Below are 27,410 nucleotides of genomic sequence, written 5' to 3' on the forward strand. Positions count from 1 at the left end.
TAGTTGATGTTGAGAGAAACCTAAATGTAGAAGGAAAAAAACCCCAAGCTGATTGTCATCAAAAGTTTTAGCTGTAAGATAAAAAGTGGCATTTTATTATTATTACTTGTGCGTGATGAATAATAAATAAGCAAATTCCTTGGAATCAGTAGTCAGTTTCACTGGCTTCTGTCTACATAATCCACAGAACTAACACTCTTGGAAGGTTGATTGGTCAAACTGAAGAAATTTAATTTGTGTCTACACATCTCCAGTGGTCCACAGGTAATATGCTGGTAAATTTGAGGAGACCAAGTATGATGGCATAGGAGACCTTGCTGTGACAATGACTTTGTGAGGGTCCGATGCTGCATAAGAATGACAATTTTGATAATTTCAACAACGTGAAGAGATAGTTAGGAGCCTGAAAAATAGACAAAGCTGCTGTAAACCACTATGTGTAGCATTTTTTCAGCAGGTAATTCTGGTTCCTGACTTTCTAAATCATTTTCTCTTCCTTCTCTCTGCCTGTATTTTGAACAAAGTTCAGTATATCGTTGCCCAGTTCTTCAATTTCTGTTGCGGGCTTTTTCTCATTTCTGTGGAGAAGCATTTAACCTGACCTTAGTGGCTGCATACTGACTTGAACCTGTTGCCTGTTGTGTTTTTTTCCCTTTGTTTTGTTCTGTGTTCTTTTTTAGGACAGGGAGGATATGCAGACCATCTGATATGTCTGAATTACCAGCAAATATCCACCAGCTTCACTAGCAAGGAGGAATTGTCTTTCAAAGAAATATCAAAATTAAAAATTAACTGTGTGCCATTACACGATATTTATAACATAGTGTACATAAAGGCTTTTGGAAAGCTGGATGCTATCAAATACACCTGAATGATTTTACTTGCCTTCATAAAAGGATGAACGGTGCATGCACCTCCCTGAAAGCTGTTAGCCCCAGGCAGCAAAGGAGTTTTTCACTCTCCATCATTCTCTTCTGTTTAACAGTGATTTACTATTAGTTAAGCACTGCCCAGCATTTTAAAGCTGGTGGAAAGTACCACTGAAGTCAAGGGGCTTGATGTATACTGGGATTACTCCATAGTGAATAGTCAGGTTGATGTTTCACTGCCTTGTTGAAGAAAGATCTAATTATTGAAGCATAATTTATTGAGCACTTTGGTCAGTTAGGACAAGAATGCGCCAGCCTTTCTTTTCTATGTTTAAAGGCAACATTTTTGTTTTGGCATTATTTTATTTTTTGCCTAAAAGATTCATAATTTACAGTAATGAACTGGATATTTTAGCCTTAAACAAAAATACGTTTTACATAAATTTTCACATATGACTGAAAAAGAAGCCCAAGTCCACAAAATCAAAGATTCTACTCCATCTCTGGATTCCCTAGGATTTTGGCCTACCTGCATCATTTTGTTGCATGCCTTCACTGAAGCTCCATCTGCAGCTGTGGGTGAACCCATTGCTCAGCCTATGTTAGTAGTTGCTCCTCCTGCAAAGAAGCTGGAAACATTTGAAGTATTGCTGTGAGTGCTACTTGCAGTGCACCTTGCAAAGTTTTATTCACTAGCAGTGACCATTTTCAGCCAAAGTAATTGATCACAAGCAGAATCAGTAAAGGGTCAGGTACATGGTGCAGGCAGGCTTCACCTCATCCTAACACAAACAAACGGCTCTTTGCTCACTGTATTGCTTGCATAGTGCACAGGAACATTTTATAAAATCAGAGACAGGCAGGGGGAGCACCTATAAAAATGCAGTAACGATTTGTTTTATAAATAATTTTGTAAGTCTCATGAAAAACAGCAGTCCATGAGCTGCAGTAAATATTGCATTACAGATGTTTGGAAAAAACCTGCTCACTTACTTATGGGATACACAGAGCTAACTCCTAAAGAAAAGTTGGCTAAAAAGTGGGAGGAACTAGGATTGATGGGTTGAGGCAGGTTACTGCATTGGTGATATTTTTAAACTTATTCACTAATCTGATTTCAGCTGTTTTTTTTCTGTGGCTTTTTTTTTTTGTTTTGTTTTCTTTGGGGTTGTTTTGTTGTTGTTGTTGTTGTTTTTAAGAAAAGCTATTCACATTGCAGTGAAATAGAAGCAGAATATTCTACACATGCCATAAGCTGGCTATGGCAGAGCCATCCAGCTGTGATCTTTCCTGTACCTGAGCAATGTCTCAACAAAATCCCATGTGTGTGTGTCTGTGTATGTATATGTATATATATGGACAGATTTGTACCAACTCTGCATTGTTACACTTGACTTACTCTTTTTTTTAATTATGTAAAAAATCACATTAAGCAGAATCTAATTACTGCAATGTATATTAGAAGCAGGGCACCATCAAAATTTTATTTAAATTAATCAGGTTTTGATTTAAGATATTAAATTCAAATTAATCATGTAAAAATGGAAATGATCCTTGACGTGCTTCCAGCTGTGACTTCAGTCTGTTTTCTCGTGTGAGTCACTTTCGGGATGTCTTGAGGGGAACATTACGAAAATTCACGCCGGTGCTATTTCAATTAGAGTTATTTAGCAGGACAGATGTAAAGAATACGGTATAATTAAGAAGGAGCTGATGACATGGCTACAGATTTTCAGGATCAAAAAAAAAAACCTGTTAGTGAAAATTGACTACTGGTCATGTAGTCCAAGTTCAAATATGCTGGGGTTAAGCACTCATTAATGATGGAATGAGGTCTTTAGATACACTGTTGGACTTTTTCTCTGGAGCAATCTGCAGAATTCTGCCCTGGAAATAACTTTGAAGCTTCATTAGCAAGCAGATGATACCTGATAATATAATTTTAAAATTCTTAAAATAATTTCACCACCACCCCACCACCACCCCCCATGCCTCATTTTTTCTGGCCAGCTAACTTCAAAGGCCTTCAGTAGAACCTTGAAGTAGCATATAAGTGCCTATATAAGATGGCATACACACAGAGATACTTACATGCATACGCTCAAAGCATTGTTAAACTCATGATGAATAAGAGCTGCCAGGAATACTGTGATTTCTTCTAGAGCTGTTTGAGCAGAGTTACAGTCTGTGCTACCTGCACGCTTCCTGACTGAAACCAGTAAAGAGGATGGGGGCTTTCCTACACAGAGGCCTGACAGTATTTATTTATAACTCTTTATACCATCAGTATTTCCACTGCGAAAAGTTATCTACACATTGTTTCTTTATTGAAGAATAGGGTGACATGAATATTTTTTTCATACATGCAGCATAAACTTTGGAAGTTATTTTACAAATTCTTTTGCTTGAAATTAAATCTCCCAGGTAAAGCTCTCAGATTTTCCAACATGAAAAAAAAAAAAAAATCAGAGAGACTACAATGCATTCCTTCCTATAAATCTCCTGAAAATGTGTGTGTTTAAACATACCTCTTATGGTTGCTAACCAGGGCTCTCAGTATCTGTTCCCTTCCTACTGAGTAATAGTAAAAGCCAAGTTATATTTAAAAAACACACAGTACATACTGTACACCTATAATTATAGATTAAATATTGATCTCCATGGTGTTTTTTCCATCTCTTTTGCAATCTTTCTCTTCCCTCAGTAATGTCCCATTGTCACTTCCCTCTGCAAAGCAGCATAGAACTGAAAATATTTTCTGCAACCAGAAACATTGCTTTTAACCAAAAAACACCATAAAATAATTTAAATGTCTAGCTCTGTATATCTGGCAACATTTTTCAGGATCTTAGATTTTGTAGAAGAGTAATTTGCTTCTTCAGGGATGCCATATACTTCAGCAAGGAGCTGTACCTAAAGGAGGAGCAATGCACCAGATCAAGCAGCCCGGCTATCCATAGCGTATGGAAAGTAAATAGCATATTACACTTGCCACAGCTTACTTATTACGCAGATTTCAAGGCAGGAAACTGTCTGCAAAACAGATATACAGTATGCATAAACTTTTTTGTTATTGTGGTAGTTGATCATATTGTTGTTACAGTTGGAGAGATAATATGATTCATTGATGATTTCTGCTTCCCACTCATAAGATGTAAACCTACATAATGATTGTTCTTTAATAGTATTTAAAGATATTTTTAAAACAACCTGTGTGGGAGTTTAACATAATAATGGTTTCAGTTTTTCAGGAAACATTTTTTGGAGTAGTATGTGACTATTTAAATATAAAAATGGCTCCCCATAAGAAACATGAATGTAGTCAGTAATTTGTGAGAAAGGATGTGATAAAAATATACTCAATTTATCCATTTGTCCTTTTAAATTTTTTTTTCTTTTGGCGTAACAGCTAGAAAGAACAATTTTTTTCCGTGGGCTAGGCTGTTGTTTGGATGACTGAAATGCATTTTCCCATGAGAGATGCACAGGTTCATTTCCCATCTGGGTATTTTTTCCCTCCCGTTTCCACCTCCTCTCCCCACCTCCTCTCCTCCAGGACCAGAGCATATAGCTAAAGACCTATAGTTTTCCACCAATATAACTCCATACACACCTAGGAGGTTATACCAAACACAGCACTGCTCTGTGTGAAGTACAGGTTAGCCCAAAGATGTTTGTTCACCTCTTTCTCAGTCCTCCACCTAGGCCTCTGTGGGTGGGTTCCAGTAGCCACAGGGACTCATTTGTAGGATGAAGGCACAAGGAGCTCCAACTGGCTTCCTTGGTCAATTAGGAACTAGGGTTCATCATCTCAGGAGGGAAAGCTCAGATTCCTGTTGAGTGCCTGCAGGGAAGACAGTTGGGAAGGGGAGCACAGAGGTGGTATGAAATGAGAGCAGAGGAAGCCCTCCGGGCAGCGGAGCCTCACTCCTTACCAGCAGAACTTGGCCTTGTCCATATGGCAAACCCTGTATCCTCACGGATGCCACTGCAGTCACCGAGCCACTAAACCCAAGGCATTTGTCAGTGAGATACTATGTGTTGTTAGCATAGGCATGAGGGCTAAAGCCCAAATTCTGGGGAAGCTGTGTTTTCGTGAGGTAGAGGATGAAACAGTGGACTGGGACGTCACCTGATGACACTCCATTCACCAATTTTTCACATATTTTCGGCACTATTCCATGGCTTTTGCATAACTTTTCTAAGTTCCCTAAATGTGGAATAATGGCCATAGAAGGGACACACCCTTGTCTCTTTCCAGCCTGGTAAGACTGCAAACTCTTTGTGGCAGGGACTACGCATTTCTCAGTGCACCACTAGTTGTGTACCATCTCAAAATTATCATGACTCTAACACCTTTATGGAAACTCTGGAAATATTTCACAGATGGGGACTTTCTAAACCAGCGAGCAATGCAATGGCTTGTCCAAGGCCTTAGCATCAGTCTAGGAGAGAGTATGGTTCAGATATCTTAATTTCTGGTGTTTCCTCTTAATTTTGTAACAGTCACTGACAAATTACTTTGTTATAGCACATTTTTAGTTGATTTATTTGCCTTAGCTGAAACATATAAGCTGTCGGATATTTCTCATTGGTTTATAACTACAATGTGACAGATAAAATATAAGCCATAAGGTGTCATGGGGCTCTGGAAGTAACTATGAAGGCTAGTTAGTTTATCAGAAAGTTATATATGACAGTTCTGACTTTTGCAGCTGGAGCCTCCATTCAGTGGATGTGTTGAGGTGTTTCTCTCCAGAGGCTATTGCCAGAGGCACTTGTGCTGACTCAGCAGGAAAATCTGGTACTTTGGGAGAATCCTCTTGAGAAAAAGAGGTGCTGCAAAGGTGAAATCAATATTTTTACCAGCTCTGCCCTTTTGGAGGCAATTCCGTACTGCACACGGAGATTTGGCCCTTATGGTCTATGCTTTCATTCTTTGTAAAGGAAGAAAGAAACCACACATTATCTTAAAGAGCAGACAGGCTAATTTTGAAAGTGATTTTCCAGGCAACTGAACATGCCCCATGGGTTTCACATGGGAGCTGAATGTTTATGGCTAACTTTGGAAAAATCTTTTTTAGTCTACTGAGAGATGAATATGCCTGTATAAATGCATATTTTAGTGGCCCTACAAAGCTCCCCCCACTAACTGATTAAAGACATTTTCAGAGGAAAGGTCCTCGCTCACCAGCTGTGAACACATATTATGCAGTGCCAATGGAAGAGCCTGGGTTTGTCAGCAAAAAGCAAGCAGTGGGCTAATTACACTGAAAGAAATCTGCACATTCAGCACACCTTAACCAGCTCTGTACAGAAAATTGACACAGCACAGTACCTAAACTACCCAAAATACTGAGCTTAACTGTTAATTACAAATCAGGTCTCTAATTCCAGGGCACTCTGCTCTAAGGAGAGATAAATATTGACACAGAGTAGAAGTCAGTGCTGCAAGCCTTTACACTGTGGGCAGCTAAAGAGGCAGTGTACCAATTTTTCAGTTTCATCAGGAATCATGCCATCTTTGGTGCTTTTATTAACACCTGTAGGATTAAAAGAAAAGAAAACCTTCTTTATTTTATTTTAACAATATCAGCATTTCTAGCTCTCCTGTTTGCCAAGAACAGTTTGAAAAAAAAGCCCTGAAAGGTTCAGTAGATTTTGTTATTATTATTAAGCCAGCATTTAAGGTGGGCTTTTAAAATATTGTGATTTCTACACCAGCTTCACATTTTTTGGGAGCTGATTCTGGATTTTTGAATTTTGATGGCTGGCAATATTGGACATAAAATCTGAGTGCAGATCACGTCCTTAGCTAGATGAGTGATTGAGGTATTGGATAAATTTGAAATTGTATTTATGTACCTTAGATCTGCATCATGTAACTTATGCTAAATATAAAATAATAAAAAATGTCAGATGACCAAAAATGTCACATTTCTATGCACATGAAAAGTAAAAATCTTCAGATACTGTACTCTATAGGGTATTCTTCCAACCCAGATGAAAGCAAAAAAACAAAACTAACTTCATTCTGGAACCTGCTTTTTTATTAATACTCTCAAAATACAGTAGAATTGCACAGGCTTTCGTTCTGGTATTCAGACCAGAAGATTGTCAAAGTCCGCTCAATGTAACTTTAGTACAGACAGTAACTGAGACAAGTCTTTAAGAAGTTTCTTCTTCAGATCAGTTCTGATGTTACTTCAGCTTTTTGGCCCTGATAGCAGGTAATTATGGAAACACTTATAATTTCTCACTTTAGGGGGGAGAGGTATACAAAATTCATACTCTTCTAGGCAGCCGTGACTGAGGGTTAGGCAATCATTTAAAGTTGAACAATGCATGCAGATCTTGGGGAAAATGACATGTCCTTTAGACTGAAAACAGTGACACGGAAAAGGGGAGCTTGACTAGATGTATACAAGCAGGTCCATGAAGACAGATAATTGTGTCTGTGCAGAGAAGCTACCAGATCTGAGCTTCAGTCCAAAATCAGAAATTTGTATTAATTTGCCCTCCAGTTCAGAAGTCACAGGGAATCCATTTATTTCTCTTTAGAAAAATGAAAAATAGATTAGTCAGAGGAAGTCCTTGTCACTTCTGAAGTACAGGCCACATGATCTCTGGTTTGTAAAAATCACCCTAGCATAGTTGAAACTCATGCTAATTGAGGCTCTGGGTAATTTTTTTAAAAAAGATAATAATTCCTTGTCAGCCTCAAATCAAATATTGCAAAGTGTTACCATTTCCCTGTGCAGAAGACACAACTCTAGAGTTTGGTTTTTTTCTGGATTTCCCATCCTTCCATTTCTGATGTGTTTACATGAGGATATTTTTAGGACATTATATTTTCCAAGTTTAGTTGCAGCACAGTGCTGTGAATAGTTTAACAATTCATTGGAACTTTACAGTATCTTAACCTGAGACAGCAGACTCCTAATTATAAACTAAGTATAAACTGCAGCCTTGTAAGAGTGATTTCATTACCCTGATTATATCAATTTTGACCCTTTGTGAGACTGCATTATTTGGGACATCAGGAGTCTAACAACTGAAAACAAGCAGAAGACAGCTGCTTTCAGCTCACAGAAGTCTGTGGATATATTTAGCAATTTAGCCTTCAGAGAAAGCTGTTTTGCTGGTACTATTGTAAGATGCATCATTTCTCAGTAGGGCCCACATGTTTGCTATAATCTGATAGAGTTCTTCTTTTTGTTCTTAACCTACTTCCTTTCTGAGAGAGGTAAGGGAACTTTAGCAGCAGCCGTCAGTAGCAAATGAAGTGGGAGGAAGCAAAGAATAAAAAATAGGCTGGGGTTTATAAAAAGAATGTAAAAATCTGTGATTATATAATGATGTACAGAAGATGCCAGCTACCAAAGAAAGCTATGGCATCACTGTTAACTTAGTGAGCTCTGTACTTCTCACTTCTCTGACATAAAGGCAGCTTCTGAAGTAGTTTGAAACCTGTAATCTTTAAGTTACAGGTTGAGAAATGATCCCAAGCGCTCAAAGTCCAAACTGAAGAAAGAGAGCCTGTTATCTGAGGGAAAGTCATCGACCCCAAGTTAACTTTTATTTAGCCTCAGCAAATTAGAAAATGAAATGAGAAACCACATAGAGGTAGAGGTTGATGTGGAATGTCCCCTGGAGTTTTTTGAATGAAGAAAATAAACTGATGAAAAGTGGTTGGAACCAAAATAATTAGGTATGAATCAGTGCTAAACAGTGACCAAATTCATACAGCGAAGAAGTCTGAAAGCCTAATGGCTCTTAGTAGGGGAAACTGTCCTTACGTAAAAATGTGGCGTTTATCATTTGCACATAAAGGAGTAAGGACTGGAAAGCAGACCTGTATCTTTAAACAATTTCTCTGCCGCTGTGCAAGGACAGACCGTGGCAGCTGTGGCCACTCATTCCCCATCCTCCTGTTTTGCAGCCATGTGAAGCCAGTAGGGCTGCTGCAGTGGGAGCCCTCCCGGCCACAGGTGAGGAGCCTCGCCATCTGCAATACCCAGTAGGCCAATCAAGCTGGCCCTGCGTGAGGTAAGATGGATAGTCTCCCTGTGTGCCCCAAGCTCCCTCTGAAATTTCAGCAGATCAATGTCACTGTGGCTTTTAATTACCCCTCTGCTTCATCATTATTTCATGGACTTTAATATGCCCTGCAGGACACAGCATCACAGAGAACAGATAAACAACCACCAAGCCCTGGTGTCTCCTGAGATGCTGCAGTCACCCTCTAGAGGGGAATGTCACGGTCCCAGGCTTATTTCCCTGGGTAAGCTGACCCCAAGGTTTCCAGGCTGATTTCAGCCTGAGCTGAGACTCAAGGGCAGCCACTTCACCCCTGTGTTCTGGGCTGAGAGCTCTTAAGCTGCATATGACAACTTGCTGCTGTTGCCAGGCACAGGCACAGAGATCAGAGTGGCCGGTAGGGCTTTTGCACTTCACACTTGTTTTCTGAAGAGGAAACCAATCTATCCTTGCAGCTCCTGCGTAGTAATCCATAAGCGTTTCAGCACAGTGAAGCACAGGGCCCACCTGTAGAAGACAGTGAAGCTGTTCTGAGAGATGCTCAAAGAGCCAGATACAGCCCTGGGTTCAAAAGTAACTTAGTGGCCTACAGAAAGAAACGCATCCTGAAGGTTACTTGCAGCATTGTCTGTTGTAGGAGCTGTTCTGACACATGCTGGCAGTGGTATCCAAGGGGTGCAGGGCAGGTTTAAAGAGACAATACCTTCCCGTTCTCTCTTGCCCTTCCCAGCACCTCCTGGTTACATGCAGTGCCAGGTAAGATTGAGCAGTTTTAGCTTTTTCGCTTTAATTTGTGAACCAACATGGTTCATTAGGGAGACAGCACTTGTCATGTGGGGAGCAAAAACTAAGCAGGTGGATGGGGGGAATATATGATGAAAAATTTCCAGTCTTGATTGGAATTCTTTAGAAAGTTAATTGCCCAAACCCATAGTTCTTGCTCAACAAAGAATGTCAATAAAACTTTTGTTAATATTGGATGAAAAAAACATAAACTGCAGCCCTTAGAAGATGCTGCTGGATGGCTGCCACCATGCTTGCAATGTAGCATGCAGTAGCTTTCTGATGTACAGCACTGAGATCTCTGCATCAGCAGTGCAAATTCTCCCCGAGGGGAAAGATCTGCCTTCTCAGACCATCACCCCCAGCCTAAAAGCAATGCAGAGGGAAGAGGGGCAGAGTGAGACAGAAAAGGCAAGGCAAACAACAGGCATACGCTCTGTAGCAGCGAACAGACCTGGGAGACAGCTACACGCTGCTCTTTGCATCAGTCATTCATGGTACTTCCTCCCTGGCAGTGAAGAGATGAGAGTCTGTGACAGAGAAGATTCTCTAGCATGTGATCAACTGTAACCACGTGAGCAGCAGTCTTGCTGGGAGCGCTCCCATGTGGGTTTCCCAAGTGCACATCACTGTGCAGGCTCTCCTGCTCCTGCTGTTGGGGACTCGCGTGGCCAGTGACCACAGTATCAGAGACACAGTGGGCAGAGGAGGTGCTGCCCTCCCTGGTTCCACAGACAGGGAATGGATGTGCAGAGATGCTGCACAGTGGACTGGATCAAGTTCATGTAGGAGGCCCATAGTAGAAAATGTCTTTCAAAGCTGGTTGCTGATCAGTGGATGTTTTTCCTTTCCCTAATGTCTTTCTGTCCATCTTGCTGCATTGAAGTGATGGGTACAGCCACCATCTCAACAGACCTGTGACCAAGCATGGGAGCAGGTACCATGATGGCTGGAGCTAATGGGAATGGGAACTCCCTTGATAAGTCTGTATCTGCCTAAGCATGATAAAGCAGTATGTTAAAAGGTTTAGCTGATGGAATTGTGAGGAGATGATACTTCCTCATTGTAGTTCTGGTTCAGGTGTCGGACATCCCATGCAGAAACTAAAATGTTTCTGTTTTAGAGACAGGTGATATGAGAAAAGAGCAGGCTAAGTTGCTATATTTATTGGAGAAAGGGGTGGGGGGTGGGTAAGAACCCATGCCTTGACACTGTACTGGTTGAACAGACTCCCTCTGTTCTTCTTCCCTCACTAAAAGCAGTATCTGTCCTTGAGTAGCTGGCAATAGCTGACATTGCTCTGTGGAGAGGTGTGAAGAGGACAGGTATGAGAGTGGGATGAGTGAATTCCACATTCTTACTGGGAAAGAAGAACATGAATATGTTTAGTTTTACTGAGAGAAAGAGCCTTTCATCAATTATATATATATGTGGTGGTTCTAACTTAATTTTACCAGCACCAGAAGAATGAAAGCAGGTGAAGATGGGATGACCTAAATGCATAGAGCAGGGAGTGGCTCTATTGGGATAAGAGTATGGAAGCTAAAATTATCATGTGAGGGCAGCTTAAATTATTTTTTTTTAGAGGAGGTATTAAGTAATGAGTGTGGGCAGCACAATTCGTTGAGTCATTAAAACTCTGTGCATCTGGAGTTGGTTCCCAGAATGGAGATAACACTCGCAGTGGACTTATTGCACTGGGACTGCACATGAGGCTTTGATAACCACTGCCTGACTGGGTGAGAAGCAGCCACGGTTAGGCAAATAACCCCAAGACACGGATCAAACTATACTGCCCAAATCTTCCTCTCAGACACTTATCAACCACATCCCTCTGCGTGGACCAGAAGCTATGCATATTTATATTCAAGCTTTGAGCTGCTTTGATTGGATGTGAAGGCTCTTCATCCATGGGAAAATATTGCCCTGTTTTTCCTGGGTAATTAAAATCAAGTGGTCAATTTAATGAAGACTGAGATATGGAGTTCCCTTTACTTTCAATTATTCTTATTTGAATTCTTGTTTAGATAAAAATAGGTGCTAGGGCTTTTTGTTTAAGAGAAAAAAGAACTCAGAGGTTCCCAAAAGGACTGTTAATAGCTTCACATTTTCTGAAAATTTGGCCCCTTATTGTTGTCTCCTACAAATATGAACTGCTTTTTAAAATATCTTGGCAAGAGGCCATTTGCCAGCTTTGATCTGGATCCTGATATGTAATTTAAACACACCCAAAGGTATAAAGCAGTTGCCTACTTCAGACAGGCTTTGCAAATTAAACTACCACTACTGATAGCATTTTTAACTCTGAACTATGTATGCTGGGACAGTAGTCAGTAGGTAAAGGGCTGTCATCACCACACACATTTCTGGAGCAAAATACTGAAACTTCATTTTGAAAGACCACCAAAAACCACCAGACCTGTGCAAGTAATCTGAATTTGCAGTCAAGTGTGACACTGCTACAGGGTTCAAGTTCCCTGGGGGTTGCATCGGACAAAGTCACCGGGAGTGCTTTTGTGTAAACCAAAATAAGATAAAAGAATAAGAGCATCTATTTATTTCTCTTTTGTCTTTCCTTTTACCTTTTTTTTTTTGGTTGATTATCTACAAATGATTTGTGTTCAACTAAATATGCATTGCAGAATTCACCTGGTGTAGCAGGTTAATGCACTGCTGCTCTGTATCACCAAACAGCACCCTGTCTTTGAGGCACATGGAGGAACATCACCCACATGCAGGATGCAGCAAACACATGGGCTGCCAGAGAAGGCATCGGCTGCATTTACACTGGTGTTTTGAGAGTGCCCGGGCTTGCACTGCAGAGTGGGCTCAGGGAGCACAGGCTGGGTTTCTTTCAGATGAAACTATACGGATGTTGTGCTCTGGAAGCACACATAATGTACTCCACTTGTTAATGGGCCTCCAGTCCATGGGACCAGACTAGAATTAGTTTGAGGTAACGCCCCAGAAAGGCATGCCATGTGGACATGGGGTCCTCAGCACCAGTTGTTTCTCTCTATATTTTTACTCCTATGAACCAACTACTTGCAAATATGGTCTAAGTCAGAGAGGCACATCAAGGATACCATTAAAAAAAAAAAAAAACCAAAACCACCTGAAGGAACTGTATTTCCACAGTCACATTATTACTTGTCATTTGCACTGAAGCACTACATAACAACCTTAAATCCCTCGTTGGGCTAGGTGTTATACTAATACAGAACAAGAAGATGTTCCCTTCCCCTGAAGAATTAAAACCTGGAAATAGTTTGGGATGGATCTTTGGCTTGCCATGCAGCCCAATACGTTCCTAGGTGCTGTCCCAGCATACGAAAGCTGTAAATTCAGCCATGCAATTCAGCTCTGAGAAGGAGGTGGGACCAGGCAGAGGAGTGTAAGATTTCACAGTGCTTACTTTCCTTTGTGTTCTTTGCTGAGTTGAAATGGATGGAAAATAGCCAATAGCCAGCAGAAAGTAGATGCTGGGGGAATACAGTACTGAACTGATACCCTGGTGATTTATGACCTTCTTGGGACACCATGAAGAATAAGTGAGTGACAGATTATCTGCTGACCTGCGGGATAGCTCATTTGCTTTTGTTCAAGCGGCAGTTTTTCAGTAGAACTGCAGGTCCTAATATTTCTCTGTTGAACGAGCTACCTTACTGCTAAATAAATATGTCAGTCAGCAATGACACAAGTTAGCATCTTTGGTGGGAGGTATTTGTCTCACTCCAAAGGGGAGCCTGAGCTGAGGCACTGTGTACATTAGGCAGCTAGGACTAGGACAAAACAGAGAGCAGGTCAAACTGATGGTGGGGACGTGCTGCAGAGCTTCCTGGAGGTATGGAGCTCTAGAAGCCTTTATGTGGATAGAGCTGTGATTTCTGACTCTGTGTAGTACTTTCTTAACTACTTTTTCCTTAAAGTTTGGGAAGGTTTATGGTTCCTGCATGGAGGTTAGTCCTCCTGTCCTGGGGTCTCCTCAGATTGAAAACCTGCACTATTCTTTTTCAGAAAAAAAAACCCCACATAAAGCACCTTATATTTTCCCCCTCACAGACATATTTGACCTGATCCTTCATTTACCTACACCTAATATTTATTTTGTGAGATAATCCTTTCTGGTTTAGATGCCTGACTTCACATAACTGGACTGAGATGACGATGCAGGAGTGTCCAGCAGAGGACCGTGGAGGACTATCTGTCATGCTCTATCTTGGTGTAACAATCACTTCCACTGGTTAAATTTAATTTTTAAATCATCTTCACTTGTGCCATTGAGACTGTGAAGTTAATGTCTGCAGCAGAAATGGGAAGGGTACACAACAGTTAATATTGCCAGTTTCTTTCAAAAGACAATGTTTCAGAAATCACAGTTCTACTGACTTGCTTCAATGTGAATTAACGGTGAATATTCACAGCCAGGTTTATTTTGTGAGCAGAGAGACAAAACATGGGGAGTAAAGCCCTGTACCCCATCTGACCTTGCAAGGGATCCAGTAACAGCAACAAGGAAGAGTGCTCTCCCCAATACTGATTGCCTCAGTCTTGCCCTCCTAATAAGCATTTAAATAACGTAAATGTGAAGGGTGGTGCAGGAGAGAGAAGGGGGGCACACGCAAACCTTTCTGACTTTTCTTTTTCCCCTGAACACTGATGCCATTGCATAATTATATGGGTTGGCTTGAAAGAATGAAACCCAGTTCAAAATGTATGAGTTCATTTTTATGTTCTACTGAGAAAATTTATTCAGTGTGACTGCTCAGTAGCGAGAGCAGTAAAACACCTTAATCCCTGGTTGAAGAAAGGTAATACCTTGACAGATGTGTGCCTCCTACTTTCCTTGCGGCCATGTTTCAACAACAAACCTTTATTTCTGCTTCTCGGCTGTAGCAGAAAAAAAAAAAAAATGAGAGGAGCAATAAAGCAGTCAGACAAATCTCAGGAGCCAGGCGGCAATGCAATAGTAATGACAGATTTTTAATGTGGCAGGAGAGATTGACAGGAAAATGTCTTCAGAGCAAACGCACGCCAGATGGAATGAAAACGGTTTATTGGAGTATGGAGGTGCTGCTGAACTGAATAGAGGGCGGGTTTAAGGTGGGTGTTTTATCTGCTTCAAGTAAACAACAACAACAACAACAACAAAAAATATTCCCCTCACCAGGTATTGCCTTAGACCAGTCTTGGCACCAAGGGGATCTTTTTTTTTTTGTTTGCTTGTTTATTTGTTTCTTTTTCCACAGCACTGCACCAGAGAAAAACTTTAAAGTCAAAAGTTCAGTCATTACATGCACTGCACAAAAGCAGAAGGCAAACTGGTTTGGTCTGAGATTTTTTTATTGTTTGCCTCTCTTCCCCCCTCCCCACCCCCCACCCCCACCCCCACCCCCCTTAATCTGAAGGAATTTTTCACTCAGTATGAACAGATAAAGATGTTTTGATGTGCTTTTAGATAAATCAGAATGATTTTTTTTTTTTCCAAAAAGAGAATGCGTAAGAAACGAAAACAAACAAAAAAACCCCAAACAGCTGATTGAGTAGCTATCAAATCCAGGACAGATGAAGAAGCCTGCACTAAAAATCCTATAAAAACCAATATAGCTGTTTCTGTATCAGGAAAAGCAACATCATTGTGTCTTTTTCAACTGAATAAACTTAAACTTGCATGCTCTTAGTAACGATAATAACGTCAAATTCAGCCCTACATCTTACAAGAAAACGCAGCTCTGAAATATTTCATACCCTCCATACAGAGCAAAGGCAGGAAAACAGTCATAAATGGGAAGGAACAGCACAAAGGAAAGGAAGAAAATACAACTCTAAACTGTGAATCTCCCTGACGCCTTTTCATTATCAGCCTAGTCAATGAAGAATGCCACAAAAGAAAGGATGGCGTCATATTATTGAAACATGCTGGTTTTGGGGTTTTTTGAAGGATGCGCTTGTATAGCCTCTGTGGATAGCTTTTTTATTTCACTATATTTGCCGTTATTAACTCTCTGTAATTGTATTTTACATGCCGGACGTAGATTGAGTGTTCTACATGTATCGTGTACATTTATACTACTCTTTGTAGAGTTTATTCATGGCTTTTTTCCTTACACAAACACACCAGAAAGAAGGGACCAAGTTACCTCCTTTATTTGTATTATACATTAAAACAAAACAAAATCACCCTTTTTATCTTTGACAGCCTGATTCTTTTTTGGTAAGGAATATTTATTTAGATAGTAAAAAGATGCTACAGTTCTTTCCACTAGTAGAAGTGTATGCACTAAACGTGCTCCAATGTAATTTGCAGAAAGTGAGGAAAATGCTCTGGAAAAGTAAGCAGGAGTTTTGCCATATTGTTTCATCTGATAACTACAATAACAAAGCTTTAGGCAAAATGCTTAATACTGACAGGAAAAGTAATTGGCAAACTCTGGTAATGATCCATTTATAGTTTATATTTTATAGATTTACTGATTGTTTTAAAAATATGGTTTTCAATTTTTGTCATATTTTGTCCTGTTCAGAAACCTGCTGTAAAGTTCTATTTAACTCTCCTTTTGCATTAGTCCTGGCAGAGCTACAAACATTGCTTGTATAATTCTTACGGTCTTTGGGGGTTTGCTTCGATTTCCTTAGCATTTGGCCAAATACTGGCATATAAGCTGTTCATCACAATGCAAGAGAAAATATTTTTACATTTTAAAAACATGCCTTTCATTGGTTAAGTAATTTTTCCATACAAATAACAACTCACTGCCAAAGACAATAAAGAAAATGTAGCAATGAAGAGGTCGTTAGTGATATTATGTATACTTCTGAAATTGTCCTGTTTCCTTGCACTCAAATGAAACGTGATTGTAAGTGAACTTAACTTTTTCTGGTTGAGCTGAAGCTGTTTTGTAAGTCAGTTCTGCAAAGGACATGACTTCACTAGGAGTTGCTTTTTAGAAAACAAAAAAGTCAAAGCCATTTTTTAGTTTCAATCTAATTTACGAGTTTAAAATACCCCCAAAAATTAAACTCAGAATGAATATTAAAGCACTGTTGAAAATAACACTTGACACAACAGGATGTGATGGCTGCCATCCTGTCCTTAAACCACCTTTTTGCAACACACATAATACAGAATATTAATCAGTGTTCTAAGGCTGTGGCAGTACCCTGAGACACAATGACAAGTTAGGGACAGAACAGGCAGCTTAACTGTGAATGGCATTGCTTTATTATGCACCAGAATCCTCGTATCATTTAAAAATAGATTTTACTGTGTCATCAGCTCCGTTCTGGTAACACTAGTAAACTGCACTAGGTATTAAGTTTGCAGTGGAAATTGTACAAGCATGGACACCAAAGTTGCTGTCGGTAGTGTGTAATAGCTGGAGTTTTCATTTCAGAAGACACTGAATACTGACTTTCAACCTCAAATTGTATTCATTAGTAGCTTGCTTTTTTTTTTTCTTTCTTTTTTTTCTTTTTTTTTATTCCTAAAATCATACCAAGTATATCAGCATGCTCTCATGCACCCCCGCACTGTGGAATTTTGATAATGTATGTCCTAACCGCTTAATTGATTGATTAGCTTACTGCAGCTTTCTGAGGCACCAAATTTATCTTTAATAGCCGGAGTCAGGCACGGCAGGCAATCGAGGGGGGGGGTCCCTTGGCGTCGATTTGCTCTTAACTGGAAAGTCATTACCACTTAATACATGTAGATTGTGTTGAAAGAAAATTATGTGTAATGAAATGAGGGAAAAATTAGTGGAGTGTTATGGGAGAAAGCAGATGTTACGGAGGAATTATGCTAGCAGAGATAATCACCTTCGCTAGCATTGTGTGTGCTGGGGTGTTAACTCAGGGAGCGAGTTGGTGAGAGAGCTAAATAAATGCATTGATTTACACAGATTCACTTTTCAAACTACAGTATATGACTAGTACACACATCCACAAACACATACATACATAGACACACACAAAGACATGCTCAGGGCTGAACTTTCATATTTCTGATGCTCACACCCCTTTTTTAGCTATTTTGCAGCTACTCTCACTGTATTCAGAAGTCGTAGCTGGAAGCACAGGGAAGTAGCTGTCGATTTGCATAGTATCATGAAGATGAGAATAATATCCAAGGGCAGAAGTACTCATATAAGCATTAAGACAAGACCCTGTATGCTTCAAACTCTGGACAACCTCTCCTGAGAGAAACTGACGAATACAAGAGAGGTCTTTGAGGGTAGCACCTGACATTTTAGAAGCTATAAAAATGAAATAAATAGCAGATATATTTGCAAAAAAATTATAGATACATAGAGAGTTGTGCATTACTTAAACAGCCAGTAAATAAAGGAGATAGAAGAAAAAAGGTGAAATCTTTCTTTTCAAGGCAAGTTAGGAACATGTTTTAAGGCAGTAGTTTTGCAGGCAGGCGATACCGAAAACATTCAAAGTCAGGCCAAGGGAGGGAAGAGAGATGCTACAGATTTTATTTTGAACACATTTTAGAATTCTGTAAATTAGTCTTTCACCTGTGGGCATCTCCCTGTCCTTTTCCAGCCATGACTGACATATATGCTTGATTATATTTCTTATATCCAGGCATGCAAGGTCACTATTAATTTTTATCTTGGGTTTATCTGTTTCATATAATATGTGTTTGGATTTAGAATTATCTCTGCTTTATCACCCATTTCATAATAAAAAATGTGGTCTCAGGAAGATATTAGTTTGCAGATTTTACTATCTGAACCATTGATAATTAGGGTTTCCTCATATATCGTTCTGTTCCTTCGCTACTAAATGAGGCTTTTATGACTATAGTTATTGCTGGTGATAATAATACAAGTTTTAAAAATTAAAAAAAAAAAAAAAAAGACTCAAGGTCTTGTATTCCCAGTATTACTGTTCAGAGATAGGAGGTTAGCAAGAGGACTGTCAATTTCCCTGTCACTATATTAATGAGTTAAAGAAATGCAGCCAGCCCCTCATGAATCAATCGGAAAACTATGATGAATGTTTCAATAATTAAGAGAATAATTAAATTGCTGAATGTAGGATGGCACTAAATGAAATAGCTTTTGTAACAGCAGCATATTGCTGTTTATAAATACAAAGAGCTACATTTAAATAATGCTGAGAGTCCAGCTTAGATTTATCTGTCTGTCTTATCACTTTTAGCTGGCTGTGAGCCCAATCCTGCAAAAGTCCACCCTATACACAATATACCTTATGCCTTAGCTCTGTGCACAACGGCAATAATCATACACGCAAAGCGAAGCACTCACAGAAATCTGCTGCTAAATCAGAGTCTCTCTGTGTTCCTACGTGCCTCTCCACCTGCACATTGTAACATGGCCACCATTGTGGTGCTTCAGTGATAAGCAGCTAAACTTAAACAGATAACGAAGCCAGTGAATTCACAGTTAAAGCTGACACTCTGATGGTAACACACATGATGCTTGTGGAAATATTTTTAAAAGGTGATATGTGTTAAAGGTGAACTGTAAAGCTGAAGTGAAAATTATGTTAAGTTCAGAAATATGTCCTGAATCTCTCAACTATCAGGCAAGTTTTACTGTAGCTTTCAAAATTCTTTTTTCTCCTGTACAATAATCTGGCAGTTCCTCCTTTGATAAGGACATTCCCAAACATAACTTTGTGTGATATCACACATACCAGAACCTAGGATGCTAAAAAGAAGACATCCTAGAAAATCATCCTTCAAACCAGGGTGTCTCAGTGCAAAGCACATGCTTAAAAAAATATTTTTGGGAAGGAAATGTATAAACCATTCCCAAATCCAAATCTTGAAAACACGTATAAATATTCTGGGATGAAAAAAATAATAAGGGAACTAATTAGTATCTACCTGTATTTATTTTTGAAAGTGTCACAGCTCTTCTTTGGCTGCTGGAATGTCAGCATGTTTCAGGCAAAGTTACAAATAAGGCAGGGTCGTTTCAGGTGCAGAACTCAACCAAGTGCATATAGGGCCCTCTCTGGTTGAGTATAGACAGCACCGGTCCTCCCCTAACTCCTGTAATGTGAGAGCTGAATTTTGGGTTCCTGCCTACCAGTATCCCAAAGTGCTTTTCACTGTCCCATCTTTCTCACCTCCCTGTTTGACTGATTTTTTTTTCCTTTTTCTGTCTTTTCCCCACTCACCTCTTCCATTGACATACCTCCTTCTGTTCCCAAATGTGTTCCCACCGTACACCCATCTTCCACCAGTGCCTAGTTTTCCCCGCAGGGGGAGGCAGGTTTCGTTTGCTTGGGGAAGAAGGATGTCAAAGGAAATTTTCTATCCGGCTCTGAATTAGCCCCTCTTTGTAGCTCAATCATCATGCCAGCCATTTCTTCATCTATTATGCTGTTGTATGTATTCTTCATGTCTTCTCCACAAACATATGCCTGAGCACTCAGAAAATCATTATCGATCCTCTCTCATTTCACATTTGCCTTTGGTCCTTTCCCATCCCTCCTCCACTCCACAGAGGCACCTCAGACACTCCCCTGAACCCCATATCCCCAACATGTTTCTTTTCCATTTTCCTCTTCTATCATGAATGCCTCTTTCCTACTCATCGCATAAATATATGTTCTGGAGTATTTGAAAACCCAGCATTATGTACTTGGCACACTAGTGATTTGAGGTGGAACAGAGAATAAATATAGCCATAATATGCTTTAAAATAGGTGAATTAGTTGGGCAGGAGACTTTTAATGCTACATGGGTGGTCAGTAAAAAAGTAGCAATTACCATGAGATGGAATCTGATATACCACAGTTATTTCCTATTCTTGGCATAGGGCAATACCATGGCAACCTAGACTCTACTGCGTGGCAAGTGTTGTTAATTGTATAGCTTTTTAATGGAGATAATTATATTTCCTGTGTCTGAAATCAACATTTACTGGCAGTGACCAATGATCAGAACGATATTCTCAGAAGGATGTTGCAAGATCTACAGTATGTACACTTAATATTTCTTATAGTGAGACAACTTAGTTCCATCAGCGGAACAGGTGAAAAGTCTTCACCTTTCTGGTAAATCCTGGTAAGTAAGTAAAATATTAAAAGTTCAGGTGAATAGAAACTCATTCTCACCATTCTCACCAGTATGTTAGGAATGCCACATATTGATAGAGCAAGCCCAGGGAAACGAAACATTCAGCTTATATCTGATAATTAGATCACTTAATTTTCAAGGGTTGTTAATACATCTTTCTTTAGCATGAAATTTAGTTTTCCTCAAACACTGGGCATAGACATATCTATAACGAAGGTGTCTTGAAATTCTCTTTTGCAAAATCTGCTTGCAGCAGGTATTTCTTTGCCAGAATTTAACATTCAGGCCAGAAATTCTCTACTGTATGCCTCTGTTTCAGGTGAATATTCACTTCTGAGAATAAGATTAGGGGAAACATGTTGTTTGCAATGTTTAAAAATAAATATAACTTTCAGTTGTTTCCTTAACAGCTCTGCAATTTAAAACTGGGTCTTGATAACTGGTCAGCTCTTAAGCTTCTGGGGAAAAAAAAGTAAAATAAAAAAAATTTTAAAAAAAGGTTATTTATGCTCATTAAAGGCTTTTTAGAATTTCTGTGTGTCAATCAGTTTGCACGGATACACCAGCTCCCCTAAGATACACAGCCCTGCCACCTGAGCAGGACTTTGCTCCCACTTGCTGGAGTTGGTTGGGTCTCTAGTTCCAGGACTAACAGGGTCTCTAGATCCAGGACCAACAGCAGAAGAGCTTCACTCTGCCCTGCTCCTGACAGAGTCCAGGGGATATGCAGTGGGAGGAAAAAGCTTAGTTTCACACTGAAAGTCAGTAAAAGAGGGGAAGGAAAGGGTGTAAGGAACCTGAGAATGGAGAGCTGTAAATGAGGGGGGTTTGGCAGAGTTTCTATTTATCAACAAGAAAGAACAACCACTTCGGACATGGAGCCAATGTGCACACACAGATCAGTATGTGTGTGTGCTTTAGCTCTGACAATTAGGGCAAAAAATCAGGAAAATTTTGAAGGTCCAGAACGTGCTGTAATAAACTGGCCAGAACGTTTAGAAACACGGCAACCTTGAGATTGTGGGTAAGGAGCAGCAACATGTGGGGCATGGGAGCAGAAAAGAAAGGAACACATAAGCACCCACCACAGCTGTGAGGAGCGTGGCTAAACTAGTAGAAGGAGGATATGACCTCGTAGGGGAGTGAGAAATGAGAATAAAGGTATGCATGAAAACTACCAGGAAGGAGGTAAGAAAAAGAGCAAAAGAATATTCAGGTTGGAGGGAATGAAAGGAAATCTAATTTATCCACCTCCTTTGAACCTAAAGCTAATTTAACTAGTCCTGAGTTCTGATTTTGCTGTGCTGTTTAGCAAAATAACAGTAACTTCTGTTCAAATTTGTTTCCATCCCATGACTAACAGCAGGCTACACACAAGATAACAGCACTTTACCACTTCTACATGGAGATCAGAACAGTTACTGACAATGGCATTTTTGCTTGTTCAATTCACATATTTCCAAAACACGAGGGAACTGCATCCATGAAATTTAAATTAAGAAATGACATTCTGAAGTTCAGCACTCAGAAACTAAGAAATGTCTGGATTAAAGCTGCCCTGGCAGCATCAGTTTGGCCCACTTGCGGTTATGCACTAGGACTGCTGATAAGGACCGGATCCCATACTGTGTCCCTGTCCCTCAGATGAGCATTTGTCACTGAGGGGAGGGGGGATTGGCAAGTCTTTGCTGGCTGCGGCAAAGTTAAAGGGGGGCAAAGCAGGTTCTCCTGGCTCAGGCATCTGAGGGTGTGGAAAATGTGACCTACCTTATTGCTTGCAACCTAGCCCTGTTTCTGAGAGTTTAGGTGCAAAACAAGTGCTAGGACTATGTTCTATGGAGTGGATTTCACTTCACATACCTATGTAATGAAGAAGCAATAATTCATGCTGAAATGTTCATACTTGTCCATGTTTTTGCCTCATTTTATCAATCTGCCAACCTAAAACAGACTTTGCAGAAGAACCCAGGTCCCTCGGCCTTCAAGCAAGGTCATCTGATCTGTGCCTTGTGCATGAGAAATGTTAGACAGTTTAAGATGCTTTGGAAAATCAAGTCTTTCATCTCACAAACTGGGTAGGCGAATTTTTTTTTTTTTTTTTCACATCTTTGTTTTGGTTTCCCGGAAGAAAAAAGGGTACTACCTCGTTTCACATAGTGAAGACCATTTTAATCAAAACACAAAGATACAAAGGTGATGTCACCACAGAAATAAACCTGCAAGAAATTCAGTGATGGAAGTGGAGGGTGGGGAGGTGGGGGTGGGGTGTGGGCATGTTACAGAACATAGCAAATGGGTGATGCACAGTTTCTGATCCAAGATACTTGTTGCACAGTATGATTTCTTAGGCTGGTGCCAGCCTACAGTTTTCAAATCAAAGTTAAAAAGAACCTGGTCTGGTGTTTCTTATTCTGCTGTGAGTACAATGGTTTCAGTGGTAGATAACAACACAGGAGAATCACTAAGTCTTAAAAGCAAAAAGCCCATGAAATAAGAACAAAGAGAGACCAATCTGCTTCTAGACATGGTCAGTGTAAGCAGTGGTGCAATTAGCCCCAGCCTTGGATGTCCTCAAAGGACAGGTCACTCTGCTAGGGGCCTTGAATCAAAGATATTGAAGGTTAGCAGACTCTCGAATCAAGTAATCAGATTATAGAGTAAGGAATATCCTTTCCATCACCCACTGAAAGGGCTGGAATAATTTAAACCAGGCACATACTCAAGGCAGAGCAGCACGGAGACATAACCCAGGGTTTCCCTAGAAAACCATGAAGAACTGTGGTGAGGGGTACTTAATTTATGCCTCAGTAACAGCCTGCAACTACAGTGAGATTCCTGAGGGTAGCACCTTGTATCTAGGAAGGGAAATTCACATTGAAGGTGTATTTTTCTCATCTGTTAGCTCTTACACGCCATTATATATTTTCTATTATAATTTGGAGTGGAGGATCACAGAATAGAAAACTGCTGTATTTTAAAAGCAAATGTTTGCTTTCAAAGAAAAGTATCTCTATTTACAGAAAGCCTAGGTAGGGTTTCAAACCTACTTTTTTCCCTATAGCACCATATTATCTTTTATATTTCTTAATTGAATCCTCATCCTGGAGGCAGGTAGGTGGTGAACAAACCAGACCTCCCAGGTACAACTGCAATGTGTTAAGTCTGGGTTTGAAAAATCTGAGCTAACTATTTGGTACTAAAAGACACTTACTTTCATCCTGGTTTTTTTTGGTTGTTTTTTTTTTTTTGGGGGGGGGGGGGGGGCGGGGAAGATTTGCTATTATTTCTTCATGAAAGAAAAAAACACAGGATGGAATGAATGGAAAGCAGTGAGACCACGTTTTTCCTATAAGCTACTATAGCTGGGTAAATGCTATTAAAAAAACACTTGTACCTTCACGGGAATTTGGAAATTGTTTCATATCAACCATTGTTCATACACTGGAATTGGGAATGGATTCATATCAGCGATACTGTCTTCTAGCTGTGTTTGCTTTCTAGGGAAATTTGTATGATTCAATTAATATTGCGGCTATTCACAGAGAATTTCAGAACAGCACGCATAAGTATTGGTGGAAACTGTATCTTAGATTCATGCACACGAATATGTGTCCCAGAAGTTTTTGCACGCTCAACACATTGGAAAAATAAATCAACACCATGTGACTCATCAAAGCAGTCATAACTAACAAAGCTCAAGAAGTGATTGGTGAATGTTCACAGAGAAGTATTCCTGAGCAATTAAAAATACTAAGAGAGGAAAAAGGATCTCATTGAATTCTTTTGCGTAATAAACTCAAGGAAACCTCAGTCTGCCCATGGATATCCCATAAGCAGAAAAAGGGCTAAACTTACTGACTAAACTATTCATTGTGAATTATTCCCTCTGCTCTAATGTCTGCACGACATGGAAGCATGGTGCCAGGCCTGCTACACACTGTAATTTTACTCTTCTAGGAATAAAGTGGGAATATACTGCTGGGCATGTTAAAGCACTCTGCAGAGGACATTATATATATATTTTCAACATGTGACCTGCCTCTGTTTTTTGTGTTGAAAATGGAGAGTTATCAGCCTTCAGAGAGAAAATATCAGCCCACAGCCAGTGAAATAAGATAATATTTTTTAACTTTCTTTTTTCTTTAAAGCAAGAACTATATAAGACTGAAATGTAGACTTTGAGAAGTCAGAGGCCAGCACAGAAAAACTCAGCCAGCTTGCTTTTACAGCTTTGGGCTGACCATGAGTTACAGTTACTGATTCCTTTAGCAAATTCCTGCCTAATTGTTATTTTTCCTTGATTAAATTGTCCTTTATAAGGACATCTGTTCTGTTCCTTGCCAAGGTGTAAGATATAATCATATCTTAGAATTTCTAAAGTACTTTGGACAACACAGTAATAAATATATTCTGATGATGAATCCTGCAAAGGAGATGTCATCCTCCCCCTGCAGCTTAGCATATCTCACTGTCAGAATATTTTTCCCAATACTATGACTATTCCTCTGCTCTCTCCTGATGAAGTATTTCCTCTACAATTTATTCCTTTCCCCAGCCCAGATGTCTCCAGCTTCTGCAGCTCCCTGGGACAGCTGCATTACTCCCTAATGCCAAGTGAGAGGCACTGCCACACTCAGGACCAAGATTACGGTGGGTGGCCGAGCACCATGGAAAGCATTTGTGATCATTTAGGGGCCAAAGAAAAGCAGTCCCTGAGCTACGATCTGAATTATCCCACTCTAAATTTGGGACAGCCCAAAAGCTAATTAAAAGGCATGTGTTACATGGGGATGGTCACTAGAATTCCTTTCCCAGGGAGGAGGACCTGTCCTTTCCAGATCTTCTCAGCATCAAGATGTAAAACTGTTCTCCTGAGCTGTAGGCATATATGAAGCAAATTGCTGTCTGAGAGGACAGCAGTGTCGAGGTGAAAAAAATCAGACAGGAGAAGGTTCCCATAGCCTGGGGAAGAGAAATCAAATCCAGACAGTAAGATCTAAGGAGGTCCTTTAATATGACAGAGATATGTTTTGTAAAGAATGGAAAAGCAATGACTTGATTTGTAGAAATCAAATCTGGAAGAGAAAGCATGAGGAGCAGGTATTGTGCTAATATCCTCCAGCATGGTGCAACAGAGAAATAATTCTGTACAATGATGCAGAAACAATGACTCAAAGAGGTTGTTGCATTTTTTTTTTATACTGAGTTTATGACCAGATATCTGGCCAGCGATGTGAGATAGATAGTATGAGATGAAAGGACTGGACAGAAGGTAGCAACCAAAGATAAAGAGATAAATGCTAGGGAGCCATCAGCTTTGCGACAGGCTGAGAGAGAATTAAATCATAGAGGAGTAAAACCCAGCAGGAGATGGAGAAGCACTGACAGAAAATGGGAAGGCAGGGAGAGTACTGAAGAAATTGTTGGAACATTTATTGGAAAAAAAACAACCAAGCATCAAGTTGTGGAAACCCACAGTGGGGAAAGGGAGAGTTGTGGGAGATGGGATGATTTGCTCTCATCTTCTAAAGGCTCTGCATTCCCATGAATGCTCACAGCTTTGCATAAATTCACACGCAAAGCATAAGGAGCAGATTAAGCTGAACTGGAAGGGAACCACAATGTGGGGATGTAACAATTAAAGGCAGTTGCTGGGCAGCTAAAGTGTGTGGGAGATTGATTATAAGTAGGCAGAGATAGGTTTGGTGAAGTGGCTAATGCGATAGTGACCCTGAGGATGGACCCTGAGGATGGACGGCAGCTGCAGCCAAGCCCAGGACAGGGTGTGTGAAGCAGGGAAGGTGCCACTCCTCCTGCCCCTCTCAGCATAGGCACTAACCACAGCCCACCTGTGAATCTGTGAAATAGGAAGCGGGGAGTGAAAAAGCCATGAGCTATGGACCTCTGAAGGCAAAATAAGCTGTGGCTGTGTACATTGTTTGTGATATTGAGAATGACATCCTGGCTCACACTCCTTAACAGCTTTACCAGTATAACCATCAGGGCTTTAGCCATTACAGGGTAAAGCTAGCATCACCCTGGGTAGCATCAGAAGAGACTGCTACCAGGAGGACCACCACTATTATTACTAGCTGCAATAAAAAAAGCACTTCTTAAAATGTTTTTTCTACCTAATTGTCAAAACTGAATAATATTATCAGCTTTTTTATCCTTTGAGTATTTTTCTAATAAGAAAGCGCAGAGATGCACTGCAAATAAAAGCAGAAGATTTGAGGATGCAAAGCAATCATGCAAAATGACTTTCATATCAGTTTGATAAGCAGCTGAAATTTAATAACTACATCTCTCCTATGGTGCTGGATAAAAGTTTAATACTTTATGCTTTTGCTTCTTTCTTCCACACAATGCTTATTCAGAATCATAACTTTTCCTTTTACAGTCACCAAAATGCTAGGTGTGGTAGATTAATCGAAGCCTTAGGAGGCTCTAGCCTGGTCAAAGACTACAGTGACTTATTACCAAACCCAGGAGAAGACTGTCAGGGGTCATGAGGGACATGAGGGGAGATCCAAATGTGAAAGTAGTATTTACTGAAGATAATGCACACAGATCTTGCTGTCCCAACAGGTAAGATGGAAGGCAAGTCTCTCACAACCCAGTTCCAAGGGATGCTGGATGCAGGAGTGGAAGAA

The sequence above is a fragment of the Falco naumanni genome, chromosome 7, assembly GCF_017639655.2.
Source record: "Falco naumanni isolate bFalNau1 chromosome 7, bFalNau1.pat, whole genome shotgun sequence".
In the NCBI taxonomy this organism is placed as follows: domain Eukaryota; kingdom Metazoa; phylum Chordata; class Aves; order Falconiformes; family Falconidae; genus Falco; species Falco naumanni.